The sequence below is a fragment of the Lynx canadensis genome, chromosome D4 (genome assembly GCF_007474595.2).
Source record: "Lynx canadensis isolate LIC74 chromosome D4, mLynCan4.pri.v2, whole genome shotgun sequence".
Taxonomy (NCBI): domain Eukaryota; kingdom Metazoa; phylum Chordata; class Mammalia; order Carnivora; family Felidae; genus Lynx; species Lynx canadensis.
In genome coordinates, this window is record NC_044315.2 from 50,577,222 (window position 1) to 50,596,461 (window position 19,240).

General features: G+C 39.5%; 1 long non-coding RNA gene across 2 annotated transcripts in view; it reads left to right on the plus strand.

The window, feature by feature from the left end:
• The first annotated feature begins 78 nt into the window (after nt 1–78).
• The window catches only part of LOC115499210, a 171,155-nt gene continuing 151,993 nt past the window's right edge, over nt 79–19,240 (plus strand). Inside the window, exons 1-2 of one of the 2 annotated variants that reach the window (XR_003964074.1) lie at nt 79–378; nt 2,300–2,449. This is a non-coding gene — a long non-coding RNA (uncharacterized LOC115499210). The remainder of the gene's footprint in view (nt 379–2,299; nt 2,450–19,240) is intronic. The other variant, XR_003964073.1, reaches the window with a different exon arrangement.

Sequence of the window (19,240 nt, forward strand, 5' to 3'; positions counted from 1 at the left end):
CCCCGCCCCGCCCCCGGCCCCCGCCCCGCCCCCGGCCCCGCCCCAGGGCCCCGCCCCAGGGCCCGGCCCCTCGCTCGCGTTCCGGCCCCGAAAACCCCTTCACGCCGCAGTTGTTTCCCGCCTGGTGCTCCTCTGAGTAGATTTTACCCAATCTTTCGCTCGTCATCTTCAGCGAATATTGTGAAAGTAAGCGGAGGGGAGAAAGGATGAGGAAAACAAAAGCACACACCTCCGAAGCACACACCTCCTGATCTCTCTGGACCCCGCCCCCGAAGGGAAGAAACCGGGCAGCGGGGACGGTTGACGCTTCAAACGCCATCTTTTACGTGGGCGGAAAAAGTCGCTGCTTAATTTCGTTTTCCTCGTGGGACACCGTAGGTGCGTCTTGAAGTTTTTCATTTGCATTTACGTGAAGGCGGGAGGCATGTGGAAGAGGGCGGGCTCCATTTGTTCCATACCTTTGTTCGATGACGCGTTCGGTGAAAATGGGGGGTAAGGTGTTAGCCGAGATAGTGGTGTCATTAGTGAGGAAAGCTGCTTAGACCCGAGAAAGCAGAGTTGGTAGTTGTGAATGGTTTGTGCTTTGACAGGTAGTGGGCGCTCAATAAGTGTGTTGAATTAATGGATTTATTTTCTCCTTATGACACTATTAAGTGTGCTGTAACTTCACTTCAAGTCTGATTAGGTAATTTCCTTTTTCCGCAAAACCTAGTCACCACAGTTTTGTCTTCCTTACGTACAAGCATTTTCTTAAGCTTGATTTTCACACTTTTAAACTTCATTTTTGCTAGTTGCGCAACGTGGAGAAGTTGGGGTTTTTTAGCCTTCGATAATGTACTTCACCATTCTATTTGATGTGCCGTATGATTTGTTTCTAAACCTCGAGTTGATTAGCCTTTGGTATGCAGGTGTATATATCCATGGTACAGAGGAACAGCACTTAACATTTTTCATCTTTAAAAAGCATACAGCACAGAGGCGCTTGGGGTGGCCCAGTCGGTTGAGCGTCCGACTTGGGCTGAGGTTATGATCTCACGGCCTGTGAGTTTGAGCCCCACGTCGGACTCTGTGCTGACAGCTCAGAGCCTGGAGCCTGCTTTGGATTCTGTGCCCCACTCGTGCTCGCTCTCTCTCTCTCTCTCTCTCTGGCAAAAATAAATAAATATTAAAAAAAATTTTAAAAAGCATACAGCACATCTGTATCATTGAGGAAGAAAAGAAGGAATAAATACACAAATGACTCCCTCAAACTTAACACCCTTTGCAGAATTAGATCCCTTACTCAGTCAGTGCTGTATGCTTATATCATAGCACCAAATAAGTGCCATTCATTTAGTTCCTATTGTGTGTTCGGTACTGTGCTCCTTAGTCAGCGTCTTTCAGTGGATTAGAGCAAAAAACTCAAGAGGGAGAAGGTAGTTGTGACTTAGTACTGTGATCCACAGTACTTGTATGGTGTAAAATTTTACACTGGAAGGTGTAAAATAGGAGGACAGATATCCTAGCGTCCATCCCTTCTTCAGGGAACCAAAGAGAAAATGATACTAAATACATAGTAATGTGATCCATATTAGCAGAACCAAAGGATGGCTTGGGAATCTGGCTTTAACCCTTATTTCCTCCAGACTCTGTCAATCAGCCCAAATAAACCACCCCAAATAACTCAGCCATCTAGTGAAAATACGTTTTGTTATTGAAATGTTTCTTCAAGTAAGAGACTTAGTCCTCCATTTCCAATTCGACTAATATTCCAAGATCCTGTTTAGAAATTTTGAGCTATCCTCCTATCCACGTGTAATTAATTAGCAATCATACAAAAAGGCTCAACTAGGAGAGCAGTGAAGCAGATGGTTAAGAGGTTGGGCTCGAGAATCAGATCTGGTATAAATTCTGTCTTTGCCTTTGATCAGTTGTGAGACTGGGCAGCATGTAACTTCTCCCTCTCTCTCTTTCTTTTGTTTGTTTTTTGAGGTATGTACCTTCTCTTACCTCAGTTTCCTTAGCTACAAAATGGCAAGCAGAATAATTTCTCACCAGGTTGTTGTGAGGCTCACCTGAGATCAAGTAAGCTAAGAATTTAGAATAGCACATTCAAACAAGGGTGGCTTCAATTTTGGTTTTAGTAATCATGCAAGGATAACAGAAGAAATAAGAAATGACTTGTAAATCTCTTAAACTGTGTACATATTTATAATTCCAATAAATAGAGTATCAGAACCCAGGGAATATTATTGGTACATAACAAATGTCAGTTATTGGCAGGAAGCCTCCCCATCCTCTCTTTACTAATGTATTTCAGAAATGTCTTATGTGCTGCTTTGGAGCCGGAGCTGAGGATTTGTTGATTACCTCCCATTTACCAGGATTACAGCAAATTAGATTTAACTGTGACTGGCATGGGACCTATCTGATGTCGACATGGATGAGGAATATTGCTATATAAGCCACAGTGAGTTTAATTTCTTTTAAGTAATGAGATTTTATGTGGTTGCCTTATTCATTGCAGACTTATCAATATGTACTTTATGGTGCATTGCCTTTTGGTTGCAATATAAATGAGCCAGCACCCAGCCGAGGTACTTCCAGTTACGATCTATTAAGTTAGTTCTGTGATCTAGTGTGATATAAATGGTTTAGAAAGCTCTAATGGGTCCACAACGGCTCTAATGATGCACATTGTAGGCAGCACCCGTGTGAGAGAACATTAGGATCCCATTTGTATTTTCATGTCCTTCTGGGATTCACCATTGTATAAATGATAAACTTCTCATTGAGAAGAATCACATCCTCCACGAGGTACTAACCTCTGTTCCTTCCATGCTGGTGCTCTGCACCTCACAAGCAACAGTTGTGAAAGATCTAAGGCCCAAAATAGAGTCCCCAGGGAGAAGAAATTCCTAGTAATTGCAGCATCATAGAACCCATAACAAGAAAGAGAACAAGTTGGAAGACAAGCCTACTGATTTCTTAAATCTTAGATAAGGTGCCCCCGGGTGGCTCAGTTGATTAAGCATCTGACTCTTGCTCAGGTCATGATCTCACAGTTGGTGGGTTTGAGCCCCATGTAGGGTTCTGTGCCCACAGCTCAGAGCCTGGAGCCTGCTTCAGATTCTGTGTCTCCCTCTCTGCCCCTCCCCCACTTGCACTTTCTCTCTCAAAAATAAACATTTAAAAAAATCTTAGACAAGATCATTAGCCAATTTCTTGTAGAGGAAGACAGATTTTGAAGTTATATCTTGGTAAGTTGGTCATAATTTGACAGAATTTAGATGCAGTGGATAGTGCAGGGGGATAGTTTTGGTGCTGTCCTGTAATGCCTGAGTCACAGTGGAGTAGTGGCAGATAAGTGGCAGTGACTCCCTCTATAGCCACACCCTTCCCAGGCCCATTTCAGAATGTCTCCCTGAGTCCATCTGCCTGTCGGAACCCCCACTTGCAGCTCTCAGCATTTTTTTCATTTATGCTTGTACTTCACTACGCTTACTCATATGTTGCTTTTAAGTAAGTTCTTTAGTTGTTTCATGTGTGGCTTCTGCCTCTCAACTTTGTCACAGGCTATATGACCTAGGCCCATAGGTGGGCTTACAATTTCATCTTATGACTCCTTTGTTTTTGGTACATATCAGATATAAATGCCAGCTGGCTAACTGAAACTTGATTCCTACTACTTAGAATTGTTATCCTTAGGCCAGGCTCCTGTCAGGCAAGGGCTTCTTTTGAAAATGGCCTTTGTCCTTATTCAAGGGCCAGAGTGATAGTGTTTCAGGTTCAGGATCACTTTGATTTGAAGTGGGTGAGGAGCTCATGTCGTTTTTTTGTTCTTAATTTTTTTTAACATTTACTCATTTTTTGAGAGAGAGAGAGACACAGAGCATGAGTAGGGGAGGAACAGAGACAAAATCTGAAGCAGGCTCCAGGCTCTGAGCTGTCAGCACAGAGCCCGATGCATGTCTCAGACCCACGAACCGCAAGATCATGACCTGAGTCAAAGTCAGATGCTTAACCTACAGAGCCACCCAGGCGCTCCAGAGTTCATGTCTTTTTTGTCATCAATGTCATCTTTCCTACCTCCTTTCCCACACAATTTTGTTAGCACAAAAAAGAAACAAAACAATAACTGTCTTTGGGAGCAATCTCAGGTCACTTAGTTTTAAAATGTTTTGACATCTTTTTTTTTTTTTAATTGAAGTCCAGTTGGCATACAATGCTATATTAGTTTTAGGAGTACAACATAGTGATTGGACAATTGTATGTATTACTCATTGCTGACCACAATAAATGCAGTCACCATCTGTCGCTTTACAGAGTTATTACAATATTGTTGACCATGTTTCCTCCGCTGTACTTTTCATCTCCGTGACTTATTTGTTTTATAAGTGGAAATTTGTACCTCTTAATCAGACATCTGTGAAGTTTTAACATCTACCCTTTTTCTTCTTCAAAATTTTCTTGACAAACTTGACCCTTTGTTTTCCATATGACTGTAATGACTGGCCTCTAACCTTCCACAAATAACCTTTGTGAGGTTTTCATTGGAGTTGCACTGAACTTATAGGTCAATTTATTGTCCTTACATTTATAAGCATGGCGTATCGCTCTACTTACAACTCCTCATATATTCTTTAATGAGGTTATATAAGTTTCATGGAAAAGATGCTTCACATATTTTTTGACATTTTCCCCAAGTTATATTTTGTGTTGCTATTAAAATTTTTTCTTCTGGAAATGACATTTTACTTTTTTATTTACTTTTTTTTTAGAGAGAGAGTGAGCGAGTGGGGGAAGAGGAGAGGGAGAGACAGAGAGAGAGAGAGAGAAAGAGATGCCCAGCACAGAGCCCAATCTTGCCACTGTGAGATCATGGCCTGAGCCAAAATCAAGAGTTGGATACTTAACCGACTGAGCCACCCAGGTGCCCCTGAAAATGACATTTTAAATACTTTGTTGCTAGTGTTTAGTATCACTAGTTTTGGATGTTCATTTTGTGTTTGGCAGTTTTGCTAACTGTTCTTATTGGGTGTAAATATTTGAAAACAACAAACCAAAGAAATAAACTCAAAACAAAAAGGTATCAGTCATTTCACTCTCATGCACAACTTTCAGTTGCTCCCTATTTCCCATAGTGTTCAGGGTCCTTAGCATGACTAAAGGCTCTCCACAGTCTGTCTCTAGCTGAATTTTCAAGGCCTCATTCTTACTGCCCTTTCTACTAGTTGCTTGCAGATCCATGAGCGTTTACAGCTTTGTGACCACTCACATAATACACTGGCCTGGAATGCCCTTACTGCTCCAGTTCATTCTGTGTGTGTGTGTGTGAGAGGAAATTGCAGCCACATGTTGCCTCCTCCAGGAAGTCTCCTTGGATTTCCTTGGTTGGAATCAATGTGACATTCAGTTATGCACCCTCAACCTCCACTCCTCTTGCTATTAATATTAAAATCAAACTCTTTGTATTTACATTTTACAATTTTAGGGCAAATAATGATCATATAATATTGAAATTAGACACTATTTGCACATTTATCATGATGAGTACTGAGTAATGTGTAGAATTGTTGAATCACTATATTGCACAACTGAAACTGAAACGTGACACTGTATGTTAACTACAGTGAAATTAAAATAAAAAAGTTAACAGTAAAGAAATTAGAAACCATTAAAGATAGTGGCAAAAACACAATATACTGTTTAAAGGCATCATCAGCTTTGAAGTCAGGCTAGCCTAGGTTTGAATCCTGGCTTAGCTACTTTGTATCTTTGGGCAAGTCACTTAACATCTTTGAGCCTCAATTTCCTCCCCTTGAAAACTGGGATTGCTTTGAAGATTAAATGAGATAATACACATAAAATGTTTACCCTGCAACCTGCCCCATGGTAATTGCTCATTAAGGTTAGCCACTATTATCCCATGGTAGATGCTCAGTTGGTGTTTCTAGAATAAATCTAAGCCTGATCCCTAGTTTATAGATGAAGAGATTGAGAAGGCAAGAACAAGAAGGCCTTTCTCAAGGTCATACCTTTAGTTTGGGGCAGATCTATAACTAACAATGTAAAATGAATATAATCTATGTTCTCACCAGATTGAAATCTTCCTGAGGGCGGGGACCTTTTCTTATTCACCTTTGTCTTCCCCTTGTTTCTAGGCATAGTGCCTTGATTGTATTAGATTCTCAGTAAATATTGAGTGCAATTTAAGAAAGTTCCCATCAGAATCAAGAATAAATTAAGAAAATTCTTTTAATCTATACATAGATTTGACTTTGCAGAATTTTGCTAAGCTCCAAATATGGCACAAGATCAAGGGATCCTGATAAGGAAAAGCTTAATTTGAACATTATTGTGTTTGTAGGTGACAAAAATAACAGACCACTTTAGCGTCAAGATTTCTAGATAAACATTTCATGAACTTCCAAAGGAAGAGGTTAAGAAATTCAGACATTATTTTTAACCTACAGTTTTATCCATGGCACTAATTATGAGTTTAAATGTGATTATGAAAGATAAAAAATACTGCCTTTATAGAAGCAATGGAATTTGATGAGTTGTTAATCATGAAGGTTAATTAGTTCCCTTTGTGAGAGCAAGGAACGGAGTCACAGGTAGTGAGTCTGTTTTCAAAAACGGAAGAAGGGATGGATTAGTATGTCATTATTTTTCATCTGAAAATACATAGAGAGATATTCATCTTTTTAGTAGCTTGCCTGGGAAATTAAAGAATGTCTTTTCTGTCAAAATTAAGATTTTGCAATTTTTCACATACATTATAAACCTGTAGACACGTGTAATTTAGTATAGAACAGTAAGCTAGATGGATAGATGAGAGGTAAGTTATTACTATCAAATCATAGTGTTAGTTCTCTCAAAATTAATATCCTCTTCAGAAACGACTCCTTATTTGCTTGCCAGTATCCCACGTGCAGGGGTATAAACGAGAAATAGTGCTGGAACATTGATGATCACATCTCAAGACTATCACTTGCTTTTACCAAATAGTGCTTCAGGAAAGAATGAAAATACTGCATGGGAAATGACATAAAGATCTCATTCTAAAGCACTTTTTTCACCAATGAACTATAAGTTATAAGTCAGGAGATGTGCGCTTTTTTTTCCTTCTTTTCTGAACACAGGGGGAAAAAGAAAAGAAAAACGAATGGTCTCTTTGATGAGTAGCAAATACCTAATGCCCTTCTGGTGTTGCTGCACCATGATCCAATTATCTCCCACATTTCTTAACAGTGTTTACAAACTGTTTGTGCATTTAAGTTGAATTAAATGGATGACAAATCCAAATGAAGAAAAAAAAGAAAGAACAAAATAAAGTTGAAGTCCTGATCATTTTCATGCCTAAATATTGTCATTGTGGAAAAAAAAAAAACACCGTAAAAAGTAGAGTTCAAATTCCTACTCGCTCTAGGGCAGGCAGCCTGTGTACTGTCCAGCTCTGTGTGCCAAGTGCTTGTTAAAATTAATTATCATTCAGCAGCTTTCTCTCTCTAAGTAGAACTCCCAGAAAATATGCTTGGAGTAGAGAAATGCAAATTGGGTTATGAGGTAATTTTGTACTCTAGGGACAGATTTTATTTTATTTTTTTCATTTCATATTACTTCATGTCGGAAAAGGTTCATTATTATTTATATAGCAGAACAAGCCCCGAAGCCAATCCATTTCCAACCTCCTTGTCACTTTCTGCATTCCAAACACCACTAAATTCCCAAATGAGTAGGCTAATTCTTTCCTTAGCCATAAAACTTGCTTGGGGTATTACTAACTTAGCTGATAGCACTTTATTCAAAATAAGTCTTCTTCTCCAGGAATGTGTTCAAAGACCTCATTTCTATGTGGCCGTTACCTTGGTGGAAGAGAAGGTGGCTTGTCTGTTGATTATCACTTCTGAATTGTTTCCTTGAGTACCTTGGACCTAAACTAACGGGGGACTACTGAAATATTTGGGAGTGTGTGCTCGGAAGACATTTATTCTACTTATTTTACATGTTTAAGATACACTTCTGAAAACATTATTTTTCAAGTGAATTTGGTCAACTAGATGACTAGTACATTCAAAATACCCTATTTTTCAATTAATCAAAATATTGTTACCTAATTAACTTAAATGCATACCTGATACAGGTTTGTTTAGAACCATACAGGAACAACAGCAACAAGACATTATTATTATTTTTTTAATCAAAAAAATTTTTTTTGAACATTTATTTATTTTTGAGAGACAGAGACAGAGTACAAGCAGGAGAGGGGCAGAGAGAGAGAGGGAGACACAGAATCCGAAGCACGCTTCAGGCTCTGAGCTGTCAGCACAGACAGGGTCTTGAACCCACGAACAGTGAAATCATGACCTGAGCTAAAGTCGGATGCTTAACCGACTGAGCCACCCAGGTTCCCCTTTTAAAAATTCTTTAATGTTTAGTTATTATTAGAGAGAGGGACAGCATGCAAGTAGGGGATGGCAGAGAGACACAGACTCTGAACCAAGTTTCAGGTTCTGAGCTGTCAGCACAGAACCCCATGCGGGGCTTGGACTCACGAACCATGAGATTATGACCTGAGCTAAAGTCGGATGCTTAACAGACTGAGCCACCCAGGTGCCCCTACAACAAGACATTATTTACTGCCCTTCCCTATGCCACCTCAATACGCTGACTCCAGGCTAATGTAAGAGGGGTGATTCTTCTGGCGTGCCTAGTTTAACTCCTGTGAGATGAATCTGTCTTGTCTGTAGGGTTCTGGGGCTAGCAGTGGAACCAGCCGGTTGAAGAAAGGAGAGTTTTTCCATCTCAGCATAAGAACTTCCTGACAGAGTTGCATCAAGATGACATTGGTAGAGAGTTCCTCCCCTGGGAGGCATTCAGGGGTGAGCTAAGCTGTGCCAAAGAGGCCATTCAGGTAACAGATGGACAGTATGATCCTGAGAGTCTTGACAAATGACTCCTTCAAGATGGCATTCCCTCTTTTAATTGCTGCAGCTTGAAGAGCATTTACAAAGTAAAACCACTTTGTAGGTGTAGGACAGGAATGGAAACTTAAGATTCCTCTCTTGATTCTGGCCAACCCATTCAGAGACAATGTCTTTGAAAGCTGTCAAGGAGAAAAGCTTCCCTGAGATGATGGAAACTTTTAAATTGGAAAAGAGTAAAATGAAGAAGTGAGATTTTTAAAATTGTGACTTGCAATCCAACTCTCATTTCCGTGTACTAATTTCGTTTTGAGGAAGGACTAACATGACCAGGAAAAGCTAATTTTGCAATGTTACTCACTTTTTTGAGAACTGAGTGGAAATGATGGGGCATGTGCTTCCTATCTCCTTGCTCCTCTCTCACCTGCTTCAGGAAAATCAACATAATCAGAACGGTTCTGAAAAAAAAATTTTCTACTGAAGAACTTTTGTGAGAAAGATTTAATTTATATGATACACAAGGCCCACTTCAAGTTTTTCTTCCTCTGAAGCCTTTCTGGACCAGTTCGGCCACTGGGACTTTTCCCTCTTCTGGTCTAGAACATTTTTCCTTTGGTATTTGTTTAGCACTGTTCCGTACTGTTGATAGTTATCCTTATATATGTTTTGTGTCACCTCAGATGATATCCATGGTAGGCCCTGAGGAAAAGCAGTACAAAGTCAAGGATGGGACCTTTACTTGCATGTAATTTATAAACCATGAGTTCTCTTCCTCCCCAACCTCCCATGAGTGTGTCATGTCTAGCACATAGATGCTTACAAATATTCATGCTAGCTGGTTTGAAAGTATGACTATAGTGCCACTCACCAGGCTTTCTATGTAGCAGGTAATCAGTCAATAAATCAAGATTAATCTTATGAATAGATAACATATTCACATGTTAAAAAATCCAAATGATGTTAAAATTAATACACTGGCAAATCTTGCTCCACCCTAGTCCTCATCTGCTCTGTTCCTCCTGCCCTTTGTAGGAAACCACTTTCTTCTATTCATTTTTTTGTGTTCATCTGTTATCTCATTATGAAAATGCAGGAAAATATACATATGTATCCATATCACCTTCCTTTCTTAGACAAAATTCTCATACTCTGTGGCCAGTTTTGTATTTTTTCATTCAACCATCTGTTTTTCTTCCATGTCAGTATACAGAGGTCTTCCTCATGTAAGAGCTGCAGAATGTTCCATTCTGTGGCTGAATGATAGTTATATAACCAGTCACCTTTAGATGGCTGTATGAATTGCTTCCAGGTCATGCTTTTACAAACAATTTTACTACAAAGTGAATAATGTACATGATTTTCTAAGTGCACAGGTATATCCTTAAGATAAATCCCCAGAAGTAGGGTTGCTAGAATAAGTGCAATTACATTTTTAAATAGATTCCCAATTTTCCCTCTGTAGGTGTTGTATTATTTCACTCCCCCTGATAGTGAATGAAGAGTCCCTATTTCCCACAAATTCGCCAGTCAGATGTTTAACTGAGCTTGGATATTTGAGGATGTGATAGGTAAAATACTGTAACTTGGTGTGCTATATTGTTGCTTTGTTTTTATTTGCATTGCCTTTTATTGTGATTACAACTGAAATCTTTTAATATGTTTCCCCAGGATCATTTGTATTTCCTTGTTCCCCCTGATTTATATTTTGCCCAGTTTTTTCTACTGGATTATTGGTCTGTGGGTTTTTTTTTTTTATTTCTAGCAATTTATTACAACTATGGAGATTAGCCCTTTGGAGAATGAGTTGCAATTAATTTTCTAGTATTATATTTGTCTTTTGATTTTGCCACATGGTTTTTGTTTTTGTTTTTGCTTTGGTATTTTTTTTGTAGTTGTTTGGTTGATCTTTTTTTGTTTTATGACACCTTAATTGTGAGTCATAGTTGGAAAGGCCTTCTCTACTCTAAGTTTATAAAAAATTCTCCATATTTCTTGTAGTTCTTTCTTGTTTCATTATAAGTGCTTGATCCATTTGGAGTTTATCCTGGTGTATGTGTGAACTGGGGATCCAGCTGCCATCTTTTTTTTCCCTAGAAAGTTATCTAGTAGTAATCCATTGAAGGGGAGCAGGTATTGCCACCCCCAAATCCACCACTTTCATATGAGGATTATCTTGAACTGAAGTCCATCAAGACTGAGCAGACTTAAGAAAAACCTTTACTTCTCCCTTAACTACCTAAAAGAATTTAGATAGGGGGTCTGGCCTAGAAAGAGCTATTACCAGAGATAGCTTTTTATCTGAATGACCTCTCGAGATGGCAAGGCAAACATCAGTTACCAAACACCTGCTCTTCTTGCTGTTCTGTGAATACCCTTCTCCCTTTCGAAGTCCCAGGCCCCTACCTGATTTCCCAGCTTAGGATGGCGTATAAGCCTCCTCAACGGCCTGACTTGCCCTTGGGTCTCATATCTTTGTGGCTCCAGTACATATGAAATTAAATTTGTTTTTCCCCTGGTAATCTGTCCTATGTCAATTTAATTATTAGGTCAGCCACAGAACCTAGAGGGAAGAAAGGAAATTGTTTCCATCGCGATACTGTAAATATGGATTAATTGTAAATGGCTGTGATTCACGTTAATAGCCAAACCAGTAGATTGATTTCACTAATTTAGAGAAACAACTGATCAAATCAGCCACAACAGGAACAAACCAATGAACACGCACAAAAGCAACAAAAACCAAATTAACAGATTCTTTGCATTTATCCTTAACCTTTATTTGATCTTCATGAAATGGTGTCAAAAAAGTTGTGTTAAACCTTGGTCATGATATGATATGCCTGACACTGTGCTACATGCTTCAGCTAGGTTACCGCTAATGTGGTCAGTCCGTGTCAGGTGGCTTTTATTAACCTCATTATACCTGTGAGACATCAAGCCTCAGAGAAGTAAAGCAATTTGCTCAGGGCCCATTCCTAAAGAGTGTTGGAGCAGAGTTTTGATTCAGGTGTAAGATTATAAAGTCAGAGGTCTTCATAGTTTCTGAAGACAGTGAACTACATTGTCTGAGATCTATGTAAGGGAAATAAGGACACTTGGGAGAAAAATGATGGATTTGTTAGACACTTATAAAACCACATCAGCCCTGCTTTTGCTTACCAACGCCGTTGCGTTCATGTAGTTCAACTGCAAAACCAAAAATGCCGATATACAGAGTGCACCGTAGTCTCTTATAAAAATTACTTACCTTATGCAGAAAAGTAAAGAGCGAAAGCATTTAAGCTTGTCACACATCTTTCTGGCTTTCTGAGTTTTAGGTCAGATTACTGGACCATGAAGCCTTCATTAAAAACCGAAGATCTTTTCTATACAAAAGTGAAATAATTTTTCCACCCCTGGGAGTGGGTCATCCAAGTCACACATGGACTTGAGGATGAATATGAAAAAGTAAAGTGTTTATGATCAGATAACTTGCTAGTTTCTTGCCATAAAAAGGGCTCAAACACTCAGCTTTGTGTCTCGGCGTCAGTGTTTGATTCGATTTTTTTCTTTGATAGTTTAATTGTTCAGGTATTTCCATAATGCATAAAGCCAATCTTAACCTAAACCTCAAATAAAAATGCATATTTTCAACATCATCTGTTAATCACTGAAGTTTCTGAGGCCCACCCATTGGGATCTGGTAGGGGCATGTGTGGCAATGAACACACAGGCAGGAGGATCCCAGGGCTAGGTATTGAATCTATGATAAGTTGTCTATGACAGTGTTGCCCAGGAGGTGAAGCCGTAACTGGAAAGACTGAGGTCTTAGCCAGGCTAAATGGGAGGGGCATCCAGTGAGCGATCTGACCAAGTAGGCCAGGGAACAAAAATAGGACCTTGAATGTGCGGTACAGACACTGCTCATCAAGAAGCAGGCAGATTGTTTCAAATGTTTTAGAAAGTTAAGTCTAAGGAAAGTTCACTCTGGTAAGTGTCTAGTCTGTAGGTGTGGGGACAGTCACTTCTTCTCAAAGTTACCTTTTGTGTTTGTGTGCCTTTAACATTTACATTAGTGGTATTTTGCAACTTGCTGTTTTCCAGGCAACATTGTGTTTTTGAGATGTATCAGGATGATACTACATATCGGTTGGGGGTAAGTAGAAGGAAAGTAAAAGTAGAGAAATAATGCTTGACCCAGATGCACACCAACTTTGGAAGGTGGAAGGGATAGGGATACAGACAGTGGGAGAAGAGCTCCAAGTCTGGGTAGGTGGTTGTATTATTATCTAATTGAAATATTTTATATCTCTTTTAATTTTTATTTGTGGTAAAATACTCATAACAAAATTTACCACTGTTAAGTGTACAATTCAGTATCATTGAGTATATTCATATTGCTGTGCAACCAATCTCCAGAATCTTTTCATCTTGTGCAACTGAAATTCTGTACACATCAAACCACAGCTCCCCACTTGCCATTCTTCCCAGCCCTAACAACCATCATTCTACCTTCTGTTTCTATTAATTACTCTAGATACCTCATGTAAGTGGAATCATACCGTATTTGTCTTTTTATGACTGGCTTATTTCATTTACACTTAGTCACTTCTCAAGGCTCATGTATGTTGTAGCATGTAGAATTTGTTTCCTTTTGAAGGCTGAATAGTACTCCATTGTATGTGTAAACCATACATTGTTTATCCATTCATTCATTGATGGACATTGTGCTGCCTCCTCCTTTGGGCTGTTGTGAACAATGCTGCTATGAACATGGCTTAAAGATCTCTTTGAGACCTTGTTTTCAATTCTCCTGGGTATATCCCCAGAAAATTGCTGGATCATATGGTAATTCTATTTTCAAATTTTGTTTTTTTGTATTCTGCTGTGTCTGCATCATTGTACATTCCCACCAATAGTGGACAAGGGTTCCAGTTTCTCTGTATTTTTGCCAGTGCTTGTTATTGTCTGGTTTTTTTTTTTTTTTTTTTTTTTGGATAGTAGCTATTCTGATGTATTTAAAGTGATATCTCATTGTTTGCATTTGTATTTACCTGCTGCTTCTGTATCTTTTTGAAAAGGTTTTATGCTGTGAACTAGGGTAAGGGAGATGAGTGGGACTCAGGCAGTGTTGAGGAGGGGATGGGAAAGGCATGGGCCCAGTCAGGCAGGGAGAGAGGAGAGATACAGGCTTAACCTTTCCAGGTACCTAGCAGATGCAGAAGTTTCTATGAGTGATAAGGACCAGAATGAGCTGAGTGAACAGAGAAACAGGGAGGAGCCTGCAGGTGTTGCCTGAGATAAGTGAGTAAGAACGATGCAGATGCCGAAAGCACCTAATTCCTGATAATTAATTATTTTTTTCAGTAAAACTGAGTTGAAAGACATTACTTGGTAACTGCCAGTAATAGCTAGGCTCCTTTCACCAGCCAGAAAACAGTTATCATCTACTCTTGGGTATTTGAATTGATCAGACTTGCATAATGATTCATCCAGTGAAATAGTTTAGACATAAAAAAGTGCAAGCGTGCACTCACACCCTGTCCATCAGAGGCATCCATGCACGAGGAGAGCGGGGGCGGTGACTTGTCCCTGGTACACCCTGTCTCTTGGGTTCCTCTGGGAAGATATTCTACCACTTGCCACCCAGAGAAACACTAAATGCCTGCAAGTTACCAAAGGATGAGTATTTTTCATTCAGGAGGGAATTGTGTGCTTCTTGATGAGCAGCGTCTCTAGGTGCGTATTTGGGTTAGTTTTCTGGGGATGCCATAACAAAGTACCACAACCTGGATGACTTAAAGTAACAGAACGCTATTTCCTCATAGTTCTGGAGGGCAGAAGCCCAGAATGCAGGGCTCTATTCCCTCTGAAGGCTCAAGGGGAGAGGCCTTTCTTGTCTTTCCCAGCTTCAGGTGGCTGGGTGCATTCCTTGCCTTCCTTGGCTTCCTTGGCTCCCGGCCATGTCACTACAACCTCTGCCACACCAGTCTCACCTTTCCTTCTCTTCTTCTGTCTCTTATAAGGACATTTGTCGTTGAATTTAGGGTCCACTTCCATAATCCAGGATAATCTCCTCTCAAGATCCTTAATTACATCTGCAAAGACCCTTTTTTCAAATAGAGTGACTTTCGTAGCTTCTAGAGATTTGGACATGGATGCACCTTTTGCAGGGGCATTATTCAACAGGAGTGCAAAACCTTCAGGGGAAATTCCAACCCTTTCCCTCTAACATGAGTCAGGCTGGGAGTGGGAAGAGACACTGGGCCCTCAATGTCTTTGTTTGCTCTGTAACAGACACCACCCAAAGTCAGTGATGGAGCCAGCAAATTTGGCATGTGAATCAATTTAATGTCCCATACATATTGTTGGTGGTTAGAATAGACCCATGTTTTTGGTGCTCCCAGTTTTGGTTCCCAGGGACATAAGACCTCTTGTGCTCCATCCTTTTGTCATTACCCCTGTCCAGAGCCGCACCCATTCATGGAATCATTCCTGTTTTGTGCTGGGGGCAGGAAGAGTTAGTACTTACTGAGCCACTCTCAGTCTTCAGTAACCTGGGTAACCTGAGATAGAGGAATCTAGCATCCACACCCCAAAACGATCCTGTTGGAACCTGCTTATTGAAAGAAGTCATTTTCACTTGTGAGTGTCTCCTGAACAGTGCAATTCCAGGACCAGTTATGTGTGTTAGAACAGCAAGTGTACAATTTTACAGAAATGATTTCACTTCAATAGAAACATCTTTATACCAACACAAGATCAATATTTCTGATTTCCATGCTTAGTGTTACTCTTTGAGATTGACCAGAAATTGTTATTTCTATAGAGATATATTTTATTCTGATAATGCTAGGGAACAGATAATGACTTGGGAGAACATCAAGATTAATGTCCTTAGTGTCAACATTTACCCTGTAGTCAATGTAATATTAAAGCCCCTAGTTCAGTTTACCTGAAGGCAGAATAAATCCTCTCCCCTTTTTTTTTGGTCAACAAATAATATATTATAGGAAATCCTGTATCTGTTGCATTTATTTTGTAAACTTCTTTTTCATTTGAAGAATATGGCACATATATGGAAGAAGGCACAGCTCAGTGAATTATCAAAAGGAAACACACCTGTGTAATCACCATCCAGGTCAAGAAAAAGTACATTGCCAGTCTCCCTGTGCCTAGAAGAAATCTTCAAGCCCCTTCTCTATCACAATCCCCTCCCTTCCCACCAAAAGTAGCCTTTGTTTTGACTGTTTTTTTTTTTTGACAGTTTTTTGCCTACATTGAAATTTTATGTTGCATATATTCTTTAAGCTTTTTTTTTTTTTTATAAAAGCATCTGGAAAGCATTCCTTTAATGATATCCCATCTCAGAGGCAGAATAATTTTTTCTTTGTAGGTATCTCTTTGTCGGGAAGATAAATAGCTAACCCCATACATCATTATCATAAAAACTTATTTGTAGTTTACATGAGAAGCCAGGATGAAGAGTAACACATGACCTTGTGATCTAACACATGAACACAAATGGAATTATTAAAAATAAAGATAAATGAGTACTGGAAATTTTAATTTGTGAATTATGTGGTTCTCCTTGCTCTAGACTTTCTTGATAGTAAGGTGACTCTAACCTTTGGGACATAGTGGCATTCTTTTGATTATGTAATTTTTTCTTTCTTTCTACCAGCTTGGTCTCTTGTTCAAATGCATTTTCCCTAACAACGTGTTTTAGTGTTTAATGGTTTAAAAAAGAAATGACTTCAAAGCCAATAATATGTAGAGAGGCTTATATTTGTCTATAATTTGTCTAGACATACTTCTAAAATTATGACTGAGCCTAATTCCCACTAACACATTATATTTACTCAATGCCAAGGGGAAAATGAAGTGGGAGATGTGATGAGGAAGGAAAAAGAAAGACCACACTGAATGTATAGTCACTCAGGTGTAAGGTATAATCTAATTTCAGAAATGTTGAAATGTGGGGGGGAATTAGAATTGAGGAGTCATATTAGTGCTATTTGCTGATATCAGTGGATGATATTGGCCAGAGGTGGTTTGATGTTAAGAGTTTTCTCTCAAAATAAACAAAATGGAAAAAAAATTAGGAAGTCACTATGGAAATTTATATTGACAAACATCAGCTGTTATTGGAGTTATGAATGGGTTACCCTTTGGAGGTAATGAGGACATTTGTACATCATGTTATCTCAGGAGTTCTACAGAAACTCTACTTGTCCTCAAAACATTTGCCCTATTGTCGCACTTCCTTCCTGACACTTTAAGAAATCACCTTTGGGGGTCAGTCTTTGAGTACTGTTTATGTAAGATGTCTGGAGAAGGAAACTAGCTCCTGGGTTCCTCCCCTTGCTTTCCCTTCATTCACTTGCATGGCTTAATTATATATGTTAGCTAATTGTCACTATTAAAAGCACAGATCCTGACCTTAAGGGAATAAAGTGCAAAATAGATACCTCTTAATTTCCTGATGGCAGCTTCAGTTTACTGAGAATAGAAACTCCTTCCCAGGCTGTGAGTGCTTGATTAACATAGGAGTTTCCCAAGAGTGTAGAAGAGGAAGCCCAGTAGGCCAGCAAGCTATTTGTTCACCCTGTGTATCCAGGTTTGAGTACTTTTTGTGTGAGCTTTAAGGAGTGATCAGTAAAAATCACTATTTCAAGCCATTTTACTTTGACTTCCTAGTAAATGGATGTATTAACATAGTGCCTTTTGCCATATCCTTGTAAATATCTGAGATAACTTTCTTGTATTTTTCTTTAAATCAGCGTTGGTTTTTGAAATGTAATTCATTTTATTTTGTTATTTAATTTTTTAAAAAAATTACTTACTAATTTTGAGATAGAGCATGAGCAGAGTAGGGGTAGAGAGAGGGGAGAGGGAGAATTCCAAGCAGGCTCTGCACTGTCAGTGCTGAGCCCGGTGCAGGACTCGAACTCACGAACTGTGAGATCATGACCTGAGACAAAATCAAGAGTCACACACTTAACTGACTGAGCCACCCAGGTGCCCCATAAATATAACGTATTTTAAAGGAAGATTTTATATCACTTCTATAAATAGACATCTACTATCACTTCCTATATATAAAAGATAAATGTTACATAAGTTCATAACTCTAAAACCACTTCCCACTTTGTGAAATGGCTTAGAATAGTAAATTGGGGACTTGGGATCAGAGGATCAGAGTTCTCATCTCAGCTCTGCTACTTATGAGTGCTCTGGTTTGGGGAAGGTCCCTTCTCCAAGTCCCAGTCTCCTCCACAGAAAGGAGGGGTTGGTGGGAATGATAATAATGCCCCCTGAAAAGAGTTATCATGGGGATTAGAAATGACACTTAGAATACCTGGCATGTTTTAAGTGTGGGGACTCAGAAGTTGACAATTTTTTTTTTTTAATAATTATGTCTTTGGTATTAGTATATCAACTTATCTTTGCTCTGCTCTGAAGCTTTGCCTGCCTGCCTTTCTCCAAGTGACATGGGATAAATCAAGTTGCAAAGGAAAATGGTGTTTCCTTTCACTTTTAAGCCTAAAGTCCAAACAGTATGGTAAATGGAGTTCACCTCAAGTGCAAATGCCCATTTATCAGTAGTTCGTGCCTGGATCCCTTTATTGACAAGGGTTGTGATAGCAGTGCTGTGATTGAGTAATGCTGGCTGTATGCCCTAAACATGGGAGGGCAGAAGACTGGTACTCCCTATTTGACAACATTAACTCCTGCCTCCTTTTTGCCAAGTCTTCTTAGCTTTCCAGAATCTGCATCTTGCAAGGTGTCCCCAGTTCAGCATGGACTTCTTCAGAAGAGAGCTTCAAAGTCACTTCAAGGACATTATACTTATTTTCCTTCCTGAAATAGTCTAAAATGATGGCCCTCTCAGGCCCTTCTGATTCTGTCACCTCTTTCTCTCACTCCCTAGAATAGCCCACCTTTCAGTCCAACTAATTCTTCTTGTTTAGAGAGAAAAAGAGCTGTCTGTGCCATTGGGGCTGTTCTATCACTTTCCTCGCTCTCTTATATATCATAAAGGATTAGCAGGTACACACCCCAAGAAGATGGGGAGAAGGTGAAATGTGTGCAGCCTGTGCTCTGGTTAGTGATCAGGTCCCCATAGCAGCTCGCCGGACGCTTATTTGTCCAGCTCTGCAAATAGTTTTGGCAATGGGAAGTGCTACCAATGTGACATCGTGGAAAATCCTGGTACATAAAAGACTTTATGACACTTCCCTTTTTTCCAGCTCACACTCTGGAGTGAACCAGTAAACAAATCATTAAAACAAGAGGAAAATTATTCTTCTGGGGTTTAAGGCTCTGTCCTAGTAAGAAAAGAACACTGT